Consider the following 15421-nt stretch of genomic DNA (forward strand, 5'->3'; position numbering starts at 1 on the left):
AAGATTATAGAGTGGGGGAGCGGAGCTGAGGAAGAATTGGGACCTGGCTTGGCCTGGTGAGGAGCAGCCTGGGGAGGAGGGCAGAGGTCAGATGGGTCCATAAAAAAGGAAGATTGGAAAGACTCAGCAACACTTGGGGTTGGGACTGAGGGGACAGGCAGGAGGGAAAGAAGGAAGATTTGGGAGGAGCTGCATTGGGAACAGAGACTAGGGACGGACCGATGTGTAAAAGAATGCCTGGATGTCAGGCACCTCAGACCGTTTGCCCATTTTATGACAAGAATTATCTAGATCTTGTAGGATGGAAAAATCGAAAGTGCCGTTTTCTTGCTATTTGGAACCACTGTCGAGTTTGTATTGGGGTTAAGCAGCATTGCAGAAGAAAATAAGGCATTTAGGTTTTAGGTCAGGTGTGAGTTGAAGAGGTTTTAAGTTCTTGAGAACACAGGCTAAGGGAGAAGAAGGAGGAATGGAGGGTGGAAGCCTGCCTATAGTGAAGGAGGCAAGTCCAGAGAAAAGAGAGGGTAGAGACATGGAGAGAAGGGGTGGGGGATGCTTGCCCCCCAGGAAAGTGGAGAAGGGGTGGGGGGTGCTTGCCCCCCAAGAAAGTAAAGAGAAAAGAGAGGGTAGAGACACAGAGAGAAAGGGTGGGGGGTGCTTGACCCCCAAAAAGTGGTGCTTGCCACTAAGGGTGAAGAATCAAGGCAGGCGTCTCCGTGGTGATCAGACACCTCTGAAATGTGGGTGAATAATCAAGCAGGCGTCCTCACAGTAATTAAACACCAAGGGAAGACTTTCTTTCCGAGTCCGTGACTGGAGCCGGAGTTTTGGGTTCACGGATAAAACGCATCTCCTCTGTCTCTACCAGAAAAGGAAAGAAACTGAAATTAAGAGAAGGGAGAAATTGAAGTGTGGCACCAAGATTGAAAGGAGAAAGAGGTTGAGGGATAGTGAGAGAGGTTGGAGAAGAGAGTAAAGAGAGGCTGCTTACCGGATTTAAAATTGGTGAGATGTTCCTTGGGCTGGTTGGCCTGAGGACCAGAGGTTGTAGGTGGATCTTTCTCATGGAGTAAAGAGCAGGAGGACAGGGCATTGATCTTCCGAGCAGGAGGACAGGGGATTGATCTTCCAAGGGAGGTCCCCCGATTCGAGTCATGGCACCAAATTTCAGATGCGTCTGTATGAAGAGACCACCAAACAGGCTTTGTGTGAGCAATAAAGCTTTCTAATCACCTGGCTGCCGGCGGGCTGTGTCCCAAAAGAGAGTCAGAGAAGGGAGACAGGGGTGGGGCTGTTTTACAGGATTTGGGTAGGTAGTGGAAAATTACAGTCAAAGGGGGTTGTTCTCTGGCTGGCTGGGGTGGGGGTCACAAGGTGCTCAGTAGGGGAGCTTTTGAGCCAGGATGAGCCAGGAGAAGGAATTTCACAAGGTAATGTCACCAGTTAAGGGAGGAACCAGCCATTTTCACTTCTTTTGTGATTCTTCACTTGCTTCAGGCCATCTGGACGTATACGTGCAGGCTTGGGCTCAGAGGCCTAACACTAGGCTAGGGCCTTGTGGGGAGAGGATGTCTTGTGCTTATAGCTCCTACATGTGGGCTCTGTCCAGCACACATCTCTACCCCTACCAGCCACAGTGCCCTTGAGGGAAGGTTCTGAGTACAATCTCGGACAGCCCATAGCAGCCACTGACTCAGATGATTCTCAGGAAAAAGGCACTGAATCTGACACAGTTTGGAACCTGGCAGCCCCTTCTCAAAACTCCAGACCCTCCTCCTTGGTCCCATCTCATTAGCTTCCTCGGTTTCCTGCCTGGCCCAGGGAAGGAGTCACTCTCATGACACTGTGAACCAAAAGTATCTGAGAGAGATCTCAATAAATTTAGAAAGTTTATTTTGCCAAGGTTAAGTTCGTGCCTGTGACACAGCCTTAGGAGTTCTGACAACATGTTTTCAAGGTGGTTGGGGCACAGCTTGGTTTTATACTACATTTTAGGGAGACATGAGATATCAATCAATATACGTAAGATGTACATTGGTTCAGTCCAGAAAGGCCGGGCTACTCGAACTCAAAGAAGGGGGCTTCTAGGTCATAGGTAGATAAAAGAAAAATGGTTGCATTCTTTTGAGTCTCTGATTAGTCTTTCACTGAATACACAATTTACATGTGAGAGGTGGATAGAGGAATAATCACTTATGCCTTAGTCTGGCTTTGTGAATCTGCATTTTTACATAAACAATAAGGCAGAGGACGTGATCAGATATGCATTTGTCTCAGGTGAGCGGAGCTATAACTTTGAGTTCTGTCTGTTTTCTGGTACCTATGAAGATAAGCTATCAGTTTACATTGCCAGGGTGAAATTAAACAGAGCTCTTTTAGGGTAAAGATCTTGAATCCCACAAGAAATTTCCTTGTGACAAATTATGAGGGAGGTATGTAGCTTTTTATCTTTGTAGCTATCTTACTTAGGAATAAAATGGGAGGCAGGTTTGCTTGACATAATTCCCAGCTTGACTCTTCCCCGGGCTTAGTGACTTTGGGGTCCTGAGATTTATTTTCCTTTCACAACACCTTAGAGCAGCTTTAGCTCTACTTTTACTGATACAAGCTACCAACTGCTCAGCAAGCCACCCAAAATGAATGCATAATTCAAAAAAGGGAAAAGGCACACTCCCTTGTTCCCCTAAGACACATTTCAGATAGCTGTCCCTAAGCCCCTGCTGCATAAAATGCCTAAAACTTTGTTGCCCTCCTCCTTCCCTACTTTATTCCTCTCCTCCTTCCCTTTCTCTCACCTCCCCAGCCCTGGAGACCTTCTTGTCTGGTCTTTATCCTAGAGCTGACATGCCTAGGTCAATGAATGCTTACCTTTTTTTTTTTTTTTTTTTGAGACGGAGTCTTGCTCTGTCGCCCAGGCTGGAGTGCAGTGGTGCGATCCCAGCTCACTGCAAAGTCTGCCTCCCAGGTTCAAGCAATTCTCTGCCTCAGCCTCCTAAGTAGCTGGGATTACAGGCGCCCGCCACCACGCCTGGCTAATTTTTGTATTTTTAGTAGAGACGGGGTTTCACCATGTTGGCCAGGATGGTCTCAAACTCCTGACCTCGTGATCCACCCGCCTCAGCCTCCCAAAGTGCTGGGATTACAGGAGTGAGCCACTGCCCCCGACCCGAATGCTTACAGTTTTCATCTAAGGTCTCTTATGCCTGTGCTTCATGCCCACATCAGCCAGCATATCTACCCTCTGCCCCCAAGAGTATTTCTTTTAGCATCTCAACACTTGGTCCCACATGAGAAGGAAACAAGAGAAGGCAGGAGACAGTCTCAGTAGGGGAGGCTGAGGTAAGCTACCCAGAGTAGAAGCCATATGTTATACCCCTTCTGAACCCCTTCCTGCTCCTCTTGTGTCCAGCACATGGTGGGCAGGAGGCTGATGGCAGTAAGAATCCACTCCATCTTTGCTGGATGACTGATGGTGATTTTCCACCGTCAGCACTAAACAGTCAGAAGCTCTGCAGAGGCAGCTTGGGCCCCTTTCTTCACGCTCTCTTGAAACTCCTGTGCTGAGCTAGCAGCAGCCTCACCATAGCCTGGCAAGTTCTCAGCTCTGTTAGGGCCAGCCTGGAAGGGACCTGAAGAAAAAGATTCTGCCTGTTTTTGTTCTGTGCAGATATGGTCGGGGTGATTCTAGTAACCAGGCACAGCTCCAGACACACACACACACACACACACACACACACACACACACACACACACAGAGTTAAATGAGCAACTATAGTGTGCCAGGTAAATGAGAGCAAAGTGGCCAAGGATAATCATGGAAGGGATGATATGCCAATATGTCAACTAATAGTAAGATGCAGACTGTTGGAAAATGAAATTTTCTTTAGAGGAATAGCCAGGAATGTAATAGAATCCCCCTTTAAGCACTCTTTTAAGGGCAGTGTGGCACACTGCAAAAAGCAAGTCCTAGTTCTTGTATGGTTTCTCAGCTGACTAGCTGATCAGTCTTGGGAATGTTAAATTCTGAGCCTCACTTTTATTATCTGTAAAATGGGGGTGACCATTTCTTTCTTGTGGGATAAAAGTGAGATAATAAATTGCAGTAAGGGAGAGTGCACACTATGAGGAATCGGGGAACCTCAGTAAGACAGTGTTAGGAATGACTTATAGGATTTGGATTTAAGTGATTTTGGGGAGGGTCTAAGGAAGTGGGGCTTTACTCTTGATTGGATGCTGTCAGGAAGCAGGGTAGTTCTATAATTGGGTATTTCAATAAGTGCTATCTATAAGGACGGATGATTAGAGCAAAGATAAAGATGTAATTAAAGAAGAAGCAGCCATTCATATTCCCCAGAATAGAGGGAAGTTTGATCACGTTTACGGTTTAAACACTGTTTATGTTTTATCTGTGTTCAGATCTGATTACACCGTGGTGTTGTTATGTCTTGATCCATCATGGTCACGGAGTGGCCTTGTCTGATGTTGATATTCTGTGAAATTGTTTAGCAGTAGAACAGTAAGTCCCAACTGATAGGGCCAGGCCAGGTCCTAGCTGACAGGGGCTGCTTGTTTCTTTCTTAGTGCCTCCCTTATAGCCAAGGGCCGACAAAGTCAAGCTGCAGATAATTAATCAATGATATACAGGTTTTCACCATTGCCAAGATTTTGCTGATCAGGAGGTTGTTTAGAGAATGTAATCTAGGCCTTGCATGGTGACTCACGCCTGTAATCCCAGCATTTTGGAAGGCCGAGGCGGGCAGATTGCTTGAGCTCAGGAGTTTGAGACCAGCCTGGGCAACATGACGAAAACTCATCTCTACAAAAATACAAAAAATTAGCCGAGCGTGGTGGCTTGTGCCTGTAGTCTCAGCCACTTGGGAGGCTGGGGTGGGAGGATCACATGGGCTCCGTAGGCAGAGGTTGCAGTGAGCTGAGATCACGCCACTGCACTCCAGGCTAGGTGACAGAGTGAGACCCTGTCTTGGGGAAAAAAAAAAAAAAGAGGTTGTAATTTGTAGTAGGACTAGAATAAGTCTGTTCTGCTCATTATGTTGCAGGAGGAGTTGTTGCCTACTCTAATAAGACAATGTTTGTGCAGTAGCACTTGAAACTTTGGCAGGACACATGAGCCAACTGTACTACTAACAATTATTAAAAAAAATGATTATTAGTCCAGGAAACAAACGGCTTTATTTTTCAGCTGTTCTACTTACCTCGTAGTATATAGGTGCAGCAAGAAGTATTTGCTATAGCATAAAATTCCCCTTGGCTAGTTAAGAGGAAATCAAGGGTAATGTGGCTGTCCATAACAATCCTAGCTACTAAATTTAGAATAGTTTATTGGGCTTTGGGATTAAAAGTTATGTTATTTAGGACTTTTGCTAGGGTCAGAAACACATTTTGAACCATTTTTGCAGTTGTATTATTTCTAATGTGGGAATTGTTGCTCGCATAGTATGCATGAAGAGGCAATCTAGGTGTTCTCCAAAGTAGCCTTTGTGTGCCTCATTTTGGAGGTAATTGGGCAATTTTGGAATAATTTGAAAAATTATTTTTAGAGAAACATCAACCTCTGAAGGAGTGGTAATTTTAAATACCTGAAAGTCTAAAAACTATGCTAAACCTGCAGCCTAAGTTAGGGTGTGACCTTGACACCTGATGTCCACATATGAAGTAGTACCCTAGTAGGATGCAGACTATATTGGTAGCAAAAGTATTATTAGCATTTATGACAAGAAGAGTGAGCCCATTTTGTATTCCTCAAAGTTGACAGGATTTTTTAGTAAACAGTTCTTGCAAAGCAGGCTGGTGTCTCTGAAGGTCTGTGTAGGGTATGGGGAATTCTCTAACAGAAATAAGCAATGTAGGTTGTTTTTTCTTCAAGTCAATGAAGAAGCATGGCTGAGTTTAGAGTGTCACAGCAACAGACAGTGTGAAGGGGAAAACAATAATATTTCCTAGGAGGTTAGGCAACGTGCTAAAAAGTGTTGAGCAGTTTTTGTCAGTAGAAGAGTTTGCACAGCACGGGTAACCATGACATTTAGTGGAGCTCTAGAACTAAGCTAAAGTTTTTACATGTTTCGCTGTTACTGTTACAGCTTTTAGACAAAATAGCTATGCCTGAGCTACTGGATCTAATGAAAGCCTGAAATAAGCAATATACCTCTGACCATTCTCATGAGAGTAAGTACTCTTAGCACCTACCCAGAAACTTTATGAACAAAACAAGGGAAAGGGGCTTGTGAATCTGAAATCTTGGAAGAAATCTTTTGGTAGACAGGAATTATATCAGTTGTTGTGCTTAAATATGATTACGTTTTTTTTTTAACTTGAAAAGTATTTCATCATTGAAAGATATTTATATTTCCATCTTTCACTTATCTCCAGAAGATAAATTCTATTTTTAATTTGTCAGGTTATTTTATACTAAATTTGATAGACAAAATTTTCATAACAGTTTGACTTAATTAAAAGTTGGAAAAATTTACAGAAGCCTAATTATTCTTATTGCCCTTTCTTTAATAGGGTGAAAGGGCAAATTTTTGTGTCATTTCATGGCTATTTTAGGAAACCCAAATATAGTTTAGGCATAAAAGATATCTTAATAGATGTATTATTCCGCATTTAGGAAAGGCAAAATTAATAGTTGTTAGAAAGGACAAGGTATAAGTCATAAACATCTAAAGTAAGACATACTTGTAGTCAACATTGTAAAATCACTAAGCAATAAGCAATGGCTATTGGAAAATTAGCTTTTTGTTTAAAAATAAAGACTCTTATAAATAAATGTCTTTAGAATATTTTGCAAAACTCTGAGAATTAACAATAATTTGGTGACAAAAAGAAACCTCTACTAGCCTGGGCATGAAATAATTCAGTCATTCTGAGATGGAGCAGGGATCCCTCTTAGGGGCCTGCAGGCCCCCAAGCATGGAAATAAACAAAAGTCTTGGGTTCCTTTGAGGGAAATTCCAGGCACTTAGCTAGTAAATAAGCAACTTAATAAACAGGAAGGTAATATAATAGTAGCTTAAAACAATAGCCAAGGAAGTTGGAATCACAGGATGTTTGATTCCCCTATAGAAACTAAAGATAACATCTTAACTCAGTTGTTTTTCAGAAACTTGGACCCCCACCAAACGGATCCACTGACACGCAGACCTCAGATAGGGAGGAACTGAGAACTGAATTCTGCTGTTGTTGTTTTACATTTCTTCCTGAGGGGCCTGGAGGAGGTCACACCCAAAAGCCAAAGCTAATATTCTTTTCTGCTGATTCCCCCCACCCCCATTTTTTTAAAACACGGTTTCACTCTGTGGCCCAGGCTGGAGTGCTGTGGCACAATCATGGCTCACTGTAGCCTCCACTTCCAAGGCTCAAGTGATCCTCCCACCTCAGCCTCCCGAGTGGCTGGGAAGACAGGCATGTGCCATCATGCCCAGCTAATTAAAAAAAGTTTTTTGTAGAGGTAGTCTCACTATGTTGCCCAGGCTGGCTGACACCACATTTTTTTTTTTTTTGAGATGGAGTCTCGCTCTTTTGCCCAGGCCAGAGTGCAGTGGTGCGATCTCCTCTCACTGCAAGCTCAGCCTCCTGGGTTCACGCCATTCTCTTGCCTCAGCCTCCCGAGTAGCTGGGACTACAGGCGCCCATCACCATGCCCGGCTAATTTTTTATATTTTTAGTAGAGATGGGGTTTCACCGTGTTAGCCAGGATGGTCTCGATCTCCTGACCTCGCGATCCGCCCGCCTCTGCCTCCCAAAGTGCTGGGATTACAGGCGTGAGCCACCGTGCCCGGCCGACACCACATTTTTAGACAAGGCTTCATCTCCTTGACCAATTGCAAATCAGAAAATCTTTGAATCCATCTGTGGGCCCCTGCTTCGAGATGTCTTGTGTTTTAAGGTCAGACCAATACGTAGCCTTCATGTACTGATTTATGACTTTTGCCTGTAACCTCTGCAACCCACCTTTAAAAATCCTTACCTGTAAGCTATCCTGGAGTTCTGGTTTTAAGCATTAGCTTCCCAATTCTCCTTGCTTGGCACCCTGTAATAAAGGCCTCTCTTTCCATGCAATCTCAATGTCAGTGTTTGGACTTACTGCACAGGGCAGGTGGACTTAAGTTCGGTTTGGTAACAATTTCACAAAAAAGTCTCAAATTCTAATTTTACTCTTTTGGCACATTATTAATATAACAATTTGTAAAAGATTTATTAATATACTTTATATGTATGCCTTTATGCATATGTAGATATATAAATATAAAAAGAGGTTATCATCTAAAGCTTGTAACTAGCTTTAAACAGAATTACCTTATCAGTATGTTAAATAAAATAATATATATCATACTAATCATGTGAATAAACTATAACAACTTTCTTAATAAGGTGAATAAAAATAATAATCATTATCTTACATATTTATATTTCTCTGTAGTTGTTATACCTACTATAGATATTTTTATTATTATTTTTAATTAACCAACTTTTTTCAGACACAAGAGAAAACTAGAGAAAAGTAAAAATTATTTGGCTTTTTTTCCTCCACAATTAGTTAATATAATTTTACAGCTTTAGGAGGCAAAATGTATACAAAACATTATCCAGAGGCTTTTGTATGTTTTGTTAGTTGATAGTCATTAAAAAAAAAAAAAAACACCTATGTATCTGGTTTTTTTTTCTTTTCTTTTTGAAAGTGTCCTGACATCCAAAGATTATTTACAGTTAATTTAGGTCTAAGGTCTTTTAAAAATTTATTTATCTATTTTAGAGATGACCATCTTACTCTGTTCCTCAGGCTGGAGTGCGATCATAGCTCGCTGTAACCTTGAACTCCTGGGCTCAAGCAATCCTCCTGCCTTAGCCTCCCAAGTAGCTGGGACCAGAGGTGCACGCCACTGTGCCCAGCTAATTTTTCATTTTTTGTAGAGACCGGGGCCTCACTGTGTTGCCCAGGATGATCTCGAACTCCTAGACTCAAGAGATCCTCCTGCCTTGGCCTCCTGAAGTGCTGAGATTACAGGCGTGAGCCACCACATCCAGCCTGTTTTGTTTTTTTTTTTTAATAGAAATCAGGAAAGAAGACCAGGCGCGGTGGCTGAAGCCTGTAATCCCAGCACTTTGGGAGGCTGAGGAGGGCAGATCACTTGAAATAAGGAGTTCAAGACCAGCCTGGCCAACATGGTGAAACCCTGTCTCTACTAAAAATACAAAAATTAGCCGGGTGTCTAAAAGTCTTCAGAGGCTGGATGATACTCAAGCTCATTTCTCTCAGCCATTGTACTTTCCTCCCCAGAGGTCCAGCAACTGAACCAGGCACAAGTAAACTTCTTATTTACCAATATTACAGTTCCAGAATGGTGTTCTACAAAGTAGCAAAGAGCTAACTGGTTTATCTGCAGAGTAAGCATCCCTCTCTCTCTTGCTGATATTAGTGTGAGTAGTCTCTGCATCTAGTAAGCTCTTTGACATCTGGCACTATTAAGGAATGGAGTGTCTAGTTAATCAAACAGTGTAATTAATGTAGAGCTACCATATAAACCATATGTATGAAATGTGAAATTTCCAAGTCATGAATATGATAATATAAATTCTGACTAATACTGTCTCTATCCTGTCTTATTTCCATCAATGGTACCATCACTCTTGCAGCCACGTAGAGTTTCTTTTTCTGCTTCATTCCCTTAACTCATTCATCCTTACTTTGTAAAATTTTTTGGCACTCTTCCTTTTCTACTCTCCTTGCGCATCTTTTCTTTTCCTTTCTTCACACTACCATGACCCCAGTTCATGCCCTAATCACACTGGGTGGAGCCCATTATATGAACCTCTGAACTGCATCCTCTATCTGATAACTGGCTGATTCACTTTTCTTCTCAGCATAGACACACACAACTATTAGACTGGTGCAAAAGTAAGCCATAATGGTCATAATGGCCAAGACTGCGACTACAAATTACTTTCAATGGCCAACACTGTGCTTATTTTTTCACTTAATACAACATTAATCTCCAAAATCGTAATTTTTATTGTTATTTACCTGCTCCAAAATCTTCAATTGCTTCCAATTGCCAATCAAATAGCATTCAAAAAGATTAAAGGACCTCTGCAATTTATATCCTGTTTACTCCAATTCTCTATTTCTCTATGCAAATGTCCATTCTTCTATGCAAATTGTTACTGCAATCTCATCTGTTCACTCCCCCCATGCCATAGGTGCTTTGCATCAACCCCTGCATCTAAAATTCCCCTCTTCCTTATTCGGTTAGATAAATTCTATCACTCCTCAAGATCTTGCTTAAGTCTCACTTCCTCTATGACGTGTTCCCTGGCTAGCTTAGCTCTCTCTGAACACCCAGATAACTCACTACCAGGACAACTCACCTCACTCTTATTTCTAACTTGCAGTTACTTCTCTACTCTTGTGAACCCAGCTTCTTCCTCTGCTTTTTATTGCTTTAGATATCCTTGCATCCCTCATGTCATATTGCACGTTGTGCTTTCATATATCACATTAAATATTGATTGAGTATAGTTTAATCTTTCATATATCAGAAGGCACTTCAGAATTCTAGAAGGCCCCTAAGACAGTTTTGAATGCTAATTCTCATTATTCTGTTTATGGAGAAATACTAGTCAATAGAGAATGTTGATGTCAGAGTCTTTCACATATGGTTCACACAAATTCTTTAGGCAGGGTTCAAGTGCATCTGTTTGGTGGAAGAAAGAGTGAATGTATGAATGAATAAATGAATGAATGAATAAAATGTACAATTAAAGAAAAAAAAATTAGCCGGGCGTGATGGGCGCGCCCATGGTCCCAGCTATTCAGGAGGCAGAGGCACGAGAATCACTTAAACCCGGGAGGTGGAGGTTGCAGTGAGTCGAGATCGCACCACTGCACTCCAGCCTGGGTGACAGAGAGAGACTTCGATTCCAAAAAAAAAAAAAAAAGAAAGAAAGAAAAGAAAAAGAAATCGGAAGGTAGTGGCCATAAAAGGTGAACTGAAACCAGAAGTTCCTTAGGAGCCCAAATTCAGAACCACATGGAATTCTGAGCCCTTTCAGAATTCTCAGAAATCTTGAGGAAGACACTGGACTTCCCTGGTAAGGGGTAACATGGAACTTGAACCAATTATATTTGAACTGGAATGGACAGGATGACACTCTGCTGACATTTGGCTTACTTGTGCACTTAGGGCAGGGCAAGCACAGCATAGGTGCTCAATGTTAGTTGTGTCTGAATTTTCATTTTGTTAACGTCTGTAATATTCCTTCCAGAGGAGGCTGTAAGCTCTCTCAGAACAAGGGTTGCATCCGGAAACCATCCCATTTCTCTGTATTCCCCTCGATGTCTGGCAAAGTGCTAGATACAGGATAAGAAGAGAAAAGAAAAGACAAAGGTCTGCAACTAAGTAATTTTTTTTTTTTTTTGAGAGAGGGTCTCACTTTTTTGCCCAGGCTGGAGTGCAGTGGCACAATGAGGGCTCACTGCAACCTTGACCTCTCGGGCTCAAGTGATCCTCCCACGTCAGCTTCTGAGTAGCTGGGACTACAGGCATGCACCATGACGCCCAGCTAATCTTTAAATTTTTTGTAGAGACGGGGGTCTCACTATGTTGCCCAGGTTGGTCTTGAACTCCTGGCCTCAAGTGATCCTCCTCCCTTAGGCTTCCCAAAGTGTTGGGATTACAGGTGTGAGCCACTGTGCCTGGTGGCCTCTAAGTATTAACAGGGAATTGCCATTTACTGTGCTATGTCCCAGACTGAGGGGGGATATGAACCCAATTTGGCTACCTACAAAGCCTAAACTCCTAACCATTATGGATTATGTATCCTGCTTCAGGACCCATCTCATCTTGCCTTGCCCCAAATGATCCTCCCCAGAACAAAGCATGGCTGGGGTGCCCAGGGCAGGCTCACAAGATGAAGAGATTGAGGGCTGAGATGCAGAGAAGAAGGTGTGTCCATAGGGAACATGATTTCCTGTGTGAGATTTCCCTAGCCATTCTCGTTGCTCACACCCCAAAAGCCAGCTTGTCTTGCCACAGCAGACTGCCCTTGCCTGTAGGGCTGCCGGATTCACTAATAAAAATACAAGGCATTCAGTTAAATTAGACTTTCAGACAAACAATGAGCAATTTCTCAGTATAAGTATGACCCATCCAGTATTTCGGATATACTTAAATGATTATTCATTGTTTATCTGAAAGTCAAATTTAATTGAGTTGAGCATCATGTATTTTATCTGACAACCCTACTTGCCTGGGCGTGATATTTCAAAGAGCAGAGGAATGGGGGGCTTTGGGGATTTCCCATTTAGTGATTTCAGCAAGGGGAACCTAACACCTGCTTTTGTTGTTGGCAGCCCTTGAGGCAACTGCTTCAAGCACAATGCTTAAGGCAGTGTTCCAGTGCTGGTGTAGGCTGACCAACTTGTTTTGGTTTTCCCAGGCTGTACCCATTTTTAGCACTGAAAGTCCCACATCTTGGGATCTCTTCGTTCCTGGCAAACCGGGATGATTGGTGATTGGTCACCCTAGTGATAGACATACCCAGAGGTGCTGGTGGAGATGTTAGAAGACAACAAATACACAAAGAAACTGCTAGGTGTGTCTCAAAGAGTCTCAACACTTCTTCCAAGCACATATCCTTGGCTCCATTTTAAAGATAGGCAGGTTCAGGGGAAGTATAGGAATCCTGGATCTGAAAGGTGTTGGTTCTAGAGATCACTAAAGTTCAGCCTCTATTTTTTAAATGCTTATCAAACATTTGCAGAGATACTCTGTCACCCCATCTGGTGATTATTATTATTATTGTTATTATACTTGAGCATAGGCACTATGGTAAGAATTTTATGTTCAGTATCTTGTGTAATCTTTTTTTTTTTGAGATCTGTCGGAACGCAGTGGCACCATCTCGCCTCACTGTAACCTCTGCTTTCCGGGTTCAAGCACTTCTTGGGCCTCAACCTCCCGGGTAGCTGGAATTACAGGCATGCGCCGCCATGCCTGGCTAATTTTTATAGTTTTAGTAGAGACAGGGTTTCGCCATGTTGACTAGGCTGATCTTGAACTCTCGACCTCAAGTGATCCTCCTGCCTCAGTCTCCCAAAGTGCTGGGACTACAGGCGTGAGCCACCACATTCGGCCTTGTGTAATCTTTTTAATAACGCTGTGAAGTCACCACTATTATTATTCCTTTTTTTTTTTTTTTTTTTTTTGAGACAGAGCTTTGCTCTTGTTGCCCAGGCTGGAGTGCAATGGTGCAATCTCAGCTCACTGCAATCTCTGCCTCCTGGGTTCAAGCGATTCTCCTGCCTCAGCCTCCCAAGTAGCTGGGATTATAAGCATATGCCACCACACCTGGCTAATTTTGTATTTTTAGTAGAGACGGGGTTTCCCCATGTTGGTCAGGCTGTTCTCGAACTCCCAACCTTAGGTGACCCGTCCGCCTCAGCATCCCAAAGTGCTGGGATTACAAGCGTGAGCCACCACGCCCGGCTATTATTCCTTTTTTAAAGATGAAAAAAGGAAGACTCAGATAAGTTAAATCATTGCACAAAGTCATGGAGCTGGTATTTGGTGGAGCTGATATCAAGCCCAGTTGTGCCTGACTTGTGGGCACAACTTTATATATATATATATATATATTATATATATATAATAATATATTAACTACTATATTCCACTGCTCATAGAGAGCCCTGGTCATCTGGAAGGCTCACTTAATGTCTAGCTAAAATTCTTCATGCTGCAATTCTAACAACTTCCCTCTTGCTCAGTTATAAGTTATCAGTGGAAGAGGATAGTTACTTCCAGGAAGCCCAGGAATAACCATTCTCTCCAAACCCAGCTCTCACTAGGAGATCCAGCTCCACCTCAGTATCCACTAGCCACCTCCATGTCGCCCCTTTTGAGGACATTTGAGGACAGCTGAACAGCTCCTGCCCCCCATAATGGAGAACTCTATTGGCTCTTCAAGCTTGTAGCTTAGGTTTAGTGGCTCTCTCTAAAGCCAGCTCCTTGGAAGGGGTCTCTTGGGCAAAGAACTGAATGGACCTTCTGTGGATGGGCAGCAGCAGTAGAGCCAGGGTGGAGAGGACATCCCAGTGAGAGTTTGCTTTTCTTTTGAAGGTTTCTGCTGTAAGGAAGGAGAAGAGGCTACAGGGAGCTGCTGCCACTGTATCCTTTGAAACCCTTCCAAGAACTGCTGGATTCAGCCTGTGGAAATAACTGCAGTGCTTTAGAAATTCTGAAGGATTTTCAAGGATAACCCAAGGAGCATGTAAAACCCTCTTTGGAGGGTCCTTAGGGGGAATCGCTTCTTAGACTTTATGGTTTTGGACTAATTGTGCTTAAAAAAAGAAACCATTTTTCTCTTGAGTGCCAGGGTGTGCACAGCCTAGGGGAGGGCAGGCCAGGATGCAGGATGCATTAACCCCTCCCTACTGTGGGGGCTGGAGGTAGGCGACAGCTCAGCAGAGCCTGCAGACAGCATCAGCTCCAGGTCCCAGTGCCTGTCATGAACTCCGGGCTATCACAGAGAAAATCCCATAGCAACAGAGTTCCTCAGGAAGGAATATTTGAAGGGTGGGGGCTCCCCAAGGTCCAAAGAGCCTGCTCCTTCCTACTTAAAGGCAGGAGGAGGCAGCAAGTCTTTTCCCTCCGTGTGCCAGGATATAGGCTGTCACTTGGGTGCATGACGGTGGGGAGAGCAGCTGCCCAGGCCTCCTCCTGGGCTTGACCAGGACTGGGGAGGAGGCAGCGGGGATGGCAAGCCTCAGCTAAGAGGCAGGGACGGGGTAGGTCTCTGTGTGGGGTATTTGCTCTAAGCTCCAGCAACATAATCTGTGCTTACTTGGGAATGTGCAGCTCTCATCAGGGAGCACCGAGGTTCCCCTTCTTCTTCATCTTGACTGCTGGCACAGTTTCCCAAGGAAGGTACTCCAGCCTCAATGTTAGATAATCTGCTCCATAGGAGCCCAGCTTTGGGTTGAAGTGTCACCCACAGCCCAGAGTGACACCTTTCAACCAGTCAAGCAACCAGAGATGAAGGGCTTGGCCTGGTTTCCCTGAAAGGGACAACATATATGGTGATGATGATCATGATGATGATGATGTTGGAGGGGGTGGAATCACATCTCTAAAAGGCTGCTCCGGGCAGTGGCTTTGAAAGAAGGAGGCCTGGGCAGCTGCCAGAGCCTGGACCTTCAGAGACAGATATAGTTCTCAGTCTTTGTGGGGTCAGTAGATGGGCAAGGAGGGGGCTTGTTCCCCTGGAAGGCTGCCTCTTGAGTGGAGGACCTTTCTGGCTTTCAAGGGCTCATGTGTTGCCCTCCCACAGGTAGCAAAGCAAGAGCAGCAACTCCTCTTCCCCATCCTGCTGTGCCTCCAGAGAGGTTCCTAGGAGTCTTCTC

General features: G+C 43.8%; 1 long non-coding RNA gene across 2 annotated transcripts in view; it reads right to left on the bottom strand.

Annotated features, from left to right (window-relative positions):
• The window catches only part of LOC134729770 (uncharacterized), a 38383-nt gene that overhangs the window by 6191 nt on the left and 16771 nt on the right, over positions 1-15421 (bottom strand). For both annotated transcript variants that reach the window (XR_010111202.1, XR_010111201.1), the window contains exon 4: positions 992-1177. This is a non-coding gene — a long non-coding RNA (uncharacterized LOC134729770). The remainder of the gene's footprint in view (positions 1-991; positions 1178-15421) is intronic.

The sequence above is a fragment of the Pan paniscus genome, chromosome X (assembly GCF_029289425.2).
Source record: "Pan paniscus chromosome X, NHGRI_mPanPan1-v2.0_pri, whole genome shotgun sequence".
NCBI classification, from domain to species: domain Eukaryota; kingdom Metazoa; phylum Chordata; class Mammalia; order Primates; family Hominidae; genus Pan; species Pan paniscus.